Here is a 6,000-nt window from a genome sequence, read left to right as displayed (position 1 = left end):
GTAAGTTAATGACAATACAGTTGTTGTTTATTCATGTTAGTTCACAGTGCATTAACTAATGTTAACTTGTGATTTTAATAATGCGTTAGTAAATGCTGAAATTAACATTAACTAAGCTTAATAAATGCTGTAGAAGCATTGTTCATTAATGTTTTAAACTAACGTTAATGTTAACTAATGAACCTTATTGTAAAGTGTTACCACATTTTTTATATTTATAAGCAAAACTTACTATATTAATATATTGCTAGCCCGTTCCTCTCTTATAAAGTAAGTTAGTGGAGAACAGCAGCCCGTGGCTAATTTGGCTACTTTAGTAACATTAGATGAAAGCTCACCTGTTGTTACGACGGCAATCACAGGAAAAGACTCCAATACTCCTCCGATGCAGGCGACATGACCACAAGATCACAAACTTGAAAATAAAATACAAAATATGTACTTTACAGTGGTATTTCTTAACTCAGTTTTCCTCAGTATTTCACGTTAGCTCGCGGTTTTATTTTACGTCTCTCACTGAATAGAGACCATCTCTAAAGTTACATACAACATTGGTACACACGTTTCTAACTTAAATAGCATTTGAAGAGAATTACACTTGCGATAAAGAGGCAGTGTACAAAAGATATTATGCTTCTCTGTGTTCGTTAACTTCGGCTAATTGACATTATTAACTTACCAGTTGATGTTATCATCGAAACTATGGCATTCACAAGAAGAGGCTCCAAAATATACCTCCGACGTTGTCGACGAAATCTAGACTAGAAACTTGAAAAGAACAAACAAAAGAAGTACTTGAAAATACTGTTTAAAATCTCCACTGAATTGAAACAGTGGTGTTGCCTACGCACTTTACCTCAGTAACATTATTTCATTGTTAAGGTTAAGTAACGACTCGCCAGATTAACTAACTTGCATCAAAGGGCAGCAGAACCTACACACGTGTTTCTCGGTTTAATAAGGTTTATTTTGACTAATATAGGTGACCTTAATTTACTCACCAGTCGATGTTATCACCGTTATGGCGGCGTTATCCGGCCATCAGTCAGAAAAAAAGGCCCCAACTCCCGACATGAAAAATGACACGATGAATAAAGTTAGTTTGTTGTTAACAAGTTAAAACATCTTAAAATATCTCAGTTTTGCATAAAACAGAAATAATATACTAACCTTTTTGTCCAGTTAACAGTGCAACGTGTCTCTTTTATTCTTTTACTACTGCATCCACTAAACAGCAAACAAAATAAATCTCCCTTGCCATTGGTTTCGCAGGCAAGTTCACCATTTACAGTAGTTTACTGTAGTGACCATATATTTTCCCATAATCCTTTGCAGTTTACAGTAAAATACTGTTCAAATTACAAAAATCGGTTACAATTTACACAACCATGACAAGCCACACACAGACCTTAAAAACATGTACAATAATATAACAGCTAAAGCAATAAAATGCTCAGTGTGCATCTACCATCCCAGGATATAAAAGTGAAATCACCTGAACCACAGATGATAATGAAGAGAGGTCTATATAGAATAAAAAGATAAACAAAGACTGCAATGCGGTAGGGAGGCTACGGCGCGTGGCTTGAATCAGCTCGGCGTTAAGGTTAACGAGTCACTGAACACCATCGACTATCTTCACTTCTCACTCTTTGGATTATTGGATTGTATCATTGCATCGTTATCAAATAACTTTGTGGATTTATACTCATTTCATCGCCATCATCAGTTCATCTAAAGTCTGGACATTGATAAGTTTCATTTATTATATTGACTCATTTACACAGAGACAAGATTGTTTGTTTGTGCATTTTCTTTCTTTTTTTTTTGTGGTAATTATATAAATGAGCACTTGTGGGAATAAAATATGAGAAGAGAATATTTGTTTGGAGAAGTGGTTTTATTATTCTGTACCGATCAAATTTCTGTTGAACCCCCTCAGAGTAACATCTTAAAAAAAGGAGGTGTTGCAATGCAATAAAATCAAATAAAGAATGAGCTGCAGAACCAGGCTGAAGCTGAACACAGCAGTTTGATACGGCTATTCATCTGATGACCACTAGATGGACACAATGCGTTGAAAAGTGATGAAAGTGAAAGTGAAAGTGACATATGAAGGCCAAGTATATGGTAACCATACTCCGCATTCGTCCCCATCCACGTTAGTGCACACATACGAGGGGTAGTGAACACACTTTTTTATTGAATGATAATTTACAAACTCAAGTGGGGAACAATAATATGCATATGAAACTATACACACTTTTCCCGTAATTACATCTCCAGCCATACATGTCAAGTCAAGTCAGCTTTATATATATAGCGCTGTTAACAATACAGATTGTGTCAGAGCAGCTTTACAGTATTCAGTGGGAAGAATAGTGTCTCAATAATGCATATTACAGCTAAAACCAAAGACATGATTATAGATCTCGGAAAGTCTGCTATTTCTGTTTCTCCTTCTGTCAATAATGTGAGGCACATTGAACTTGTGGATGAGTATAGATGTCTGTGATTGATAATAAATTACATTTTGATGCTAATACTGAGGCCATCTGTAACAACGTTTGTTTTTCTTAAGAAAAACTAATTTTTTTTTAAAGTATGCACAGTGTTAATGACACTGTTTTATTGAATCTGTGATTTCTGAGTGTGTTTGCTTGCATCAGCTTGTCTGGTAGAAACAGAACGACGAAGCTGATTAAGACTGCATCCGAGTTGATTGGAGTTCAACACACATTGCTTCCAGACATTTGTAAAAAGAACGTGTTGTTAATAAAGCTTACATTCATTCATTCATTACATAAAGAGTTTGTTGTCCTCCCATCAGGCCGTGGATATACAGCGATAGGGTGCGGACAAATTCAGTACTTATTGGACTAAAACATTTTAATATTGTCATAATTTAAATGATTCTGTCTGCAGCTTTGTCATAAACATTACTGGACGGCACAGGAGTAGTCTGTCATTATTTTCACAGATCCTCAAATGTAGAAAATATTAAAACACTAATAAATGATCTTAAAAGCTCATGATCTGTTTTGTGTGATTCTCTTTCCCGTCAAACTCAACATTGTAAGGTTCTGGAGAGTCATTCCTTCTGAAGGATTGGGTAATACTCGGGTCATTACAGGAGGGTTATCATGAGCTTTAGACTACTAACAGAATGAGTGAAGGACTCCAGGCAGCTGCTGATGAAACGGACAGAAGCATCAGAGGAGGAACCTGACTTTCTTAGGCACGCTCTTGTGTCCGTCTGTGGAGGAAACCGAATAAACAATGATACATTACTTTGACTGGGGTTACCCACATTCTTCAAAATGCCTTCTTTTGTGTTCAGCACGAGAAAGAAATTAATGCATGTTTGGAGCAACATGAGAGTGATGACAGAAAAAGACAGAATTTTCCTTTTTGGGTGAACTATCCCTTTAAGGACAAGCAGAAGCATGTTTCAGAAGCAAACAATCACATAAATAAAATCATATGTGGTCTGAAATCCTGTTCAAATGGCATTTCTGGAAATCTGTTTCAGTCTGACGCTCAGATTAGATTTTTTTTTTTTCACCGGTCACTTTCTCACAGCACGTAAAACAAACACCTCAGACTGTGTTTCTAGAAAACATTTCTAGCTTCCTAAGTTTCTGTTTCTGCCTTCAGCTTGTGTGTTATGGACTGTAAGTCTTCATTACAAACAGAAAAAGAAGTTCTGCCCGTCCTGTGAAATGAGTTGCTCGTCTCTGTTGACAGACGCATTCAGATCAGCCTCCATTTCTGTACGCAGCGCTCACTGTTCACAATCAAACTAGCTACCACTGGACAAATCAAGACCTGCACTGCGCATGCTTTTCTTGGTCCACAAGCCGTCTCACTCAGAATAATGACCTTCATTTCATGCCAACATTAAAGGTGACAGCCACTTCTCAGACAAAATAATTTGATAGAAAATCTTTCTTATAGGCAAAACAAAAAGAAGAAAGACACTAGTAGTGAGAGTGATGAGTTAAACTCTTCATCCTCCTTCCCCTCATCTTCACTGGAGGATGAATCCAAAGAGAAGAGAACACACACACACACGTCTTGTTTGCTATCCTTGTGGGGACTCTCCATAGGAGTAATGCTTTTTCTACTGTACAGACCGTATATTCTATTGTCCTACACCAACCCTACACCTAAACCTACCCCTTACAGACACACACACACACACACACACACACACACACACCAACCCTACACCTAAACCTACCCCTTACAGACACACACACACACACACACACACACACCAACCCTACACCTAAACCTACCCTTACAGACACACACACACACACACACACACACACACACACACACACCAACCTACACTAAACCTACCCTTACAGACACACACACACACACACACACACACACACACACACACACCAACCCTACACCTAAACCTACCCTTACAGACACACACACACACACACACACACACCAACCTACACTAAACCTACCCTTACAGACACACACACACACACACACACACACACCAACCCTACACCTAAACCTACCCTTACAGACACACACACACACACACACACACACCAACCCTACACCTAAACCTACCCTTACAGACACACACACACACACACACACACACACACACACACACACCAACCCTACACTAAACCTACCCTTACAGACACACACACACACACACACACACACACCTAAACCTACCCTTACAGACACACACACACACACACACACACACACACACCTACACCTAAACCTACCTTACAGACACACACACACACACACACACACCAACCCTACACCTAAACCTACCCTTACAGACACACACACACACACACACACACACACACACACACACACAACCCTACACCTAAACCTACCCTTACAGACACACACACACACACACACACACACACACACACACACACACACACACACACACACACACACACACACACACACACACACACACACACACCCTACACCTAAACCTACCCTTACAGACACACACACACACACACACACACACACACACACACACACACACCTAAACCTACCCTTACAGACACACACACACACACACACACACACACACACACACACACACCTAAACCTACCCTTACAGACACACACACACACACACACACACACACACACACACACACACCAACCCTACACCTAAACCTACCCCTTACAGGAAACTACAGGCATTTTTAGATTTTCAAAAAACTTCATTCTGTGTGATTTATTCACGAGTCCCCATGAGTCTGTTCTGTGTGTATTCAGGTTTAAGTCCCCACCTGAATAGAAAAACAGGTACACGCACACACTCTCTCACACACACACACACACAGGCCAAGATCCAGTGCCACAGTTAAGAGCACTTCTTTTCATTTATTCTTGATGTTCTCTCCTTTTCTTATGAAACAGTCAAGCAGTGCATCTGAATCCAAGGATTTTTTGGCGAATAAAGGTTAAGCGCATCAAAATGTTTGCGATATAGCTGATGGAAATGTTAATTATCGATAAAATTTTGCAAATGTTGACAATATTTTTCCGTTTAACTTTAGTGCATAAATTATATATCGATACTTCAGATGTTGCAAAAACTACTTTGGAAACACTTTTTGTCGGAAAAAAGGGTTTTAACACAAATAAAGCTGTGTCACATGATACATTTTCATCACGTGAAATCACAACGAGAAATATGGCGGAGCGGTTCGCTTGGACTGATGAAGAGACTCGTTATTTCCTCAATTTAATTGAAGAAAACGACATTACCACTATTTTTGATGGAAATGGCAAAGGAATACAACATTCCAGGATCTGGAAAGAAAAATGGCTACACGAAGCCGTGGCATATTCTTTGCAGTAAATGTAAGGTGCTGAAACAGCGTGACCTGGCAGAGAAGCGTGACCGTTCACGTAGTGGTTCTGGGGGGAAAATGAGGACGAAGTTTAAATTTTTCAGTGGAATGGATCGCATAC

At 39.1% G+C, this 6,000-nt stretch overlaps 1 long non-coding RNA gene across 1 annotated transcript; it reads right to left on the bottom strand.

Annotated features, from left to right (window-relative positions):
* Positions 1-342: 342 nt before the first annotated feature.
* Positions 343-2,874, bottom strand: LOC131537843 (uncharacterized). Its single transcript, XR_009270406.1, has 3 exons — positions 1,002-2,874; positions 680-768; positions 343-415 (listed from the first exon to the last, which is right to left on the bottom strand). It is a non-coding gene; the product is annotated as an uncharacterized LOC131537843 (long non-coding RNA).
* Positions 2,875-6,000: the final 3,126 nt, after the last annotated feature.

The sequence above is a fragment of the Onychostoma macrolepis genome, chromosome 03 (genome assembly GCF_012432095.1).
Source record: "Onychostoma macrolepis isolate SWU-2019 chromosome 03, ASM1243209v1, whole genome shotgun sequence".
NCBI classification, from domain to species: Eukaryota; Metazoa; Chordata; class Actinopteri; order Cypriniformes; family Cyprinidae; genus Onychostoma; species Onychostoma macrolepis.
Note: the sequence above shows the minus strand (reverse complement) of the source record. Positions and strands in the feature narration are given on the sequence as shown.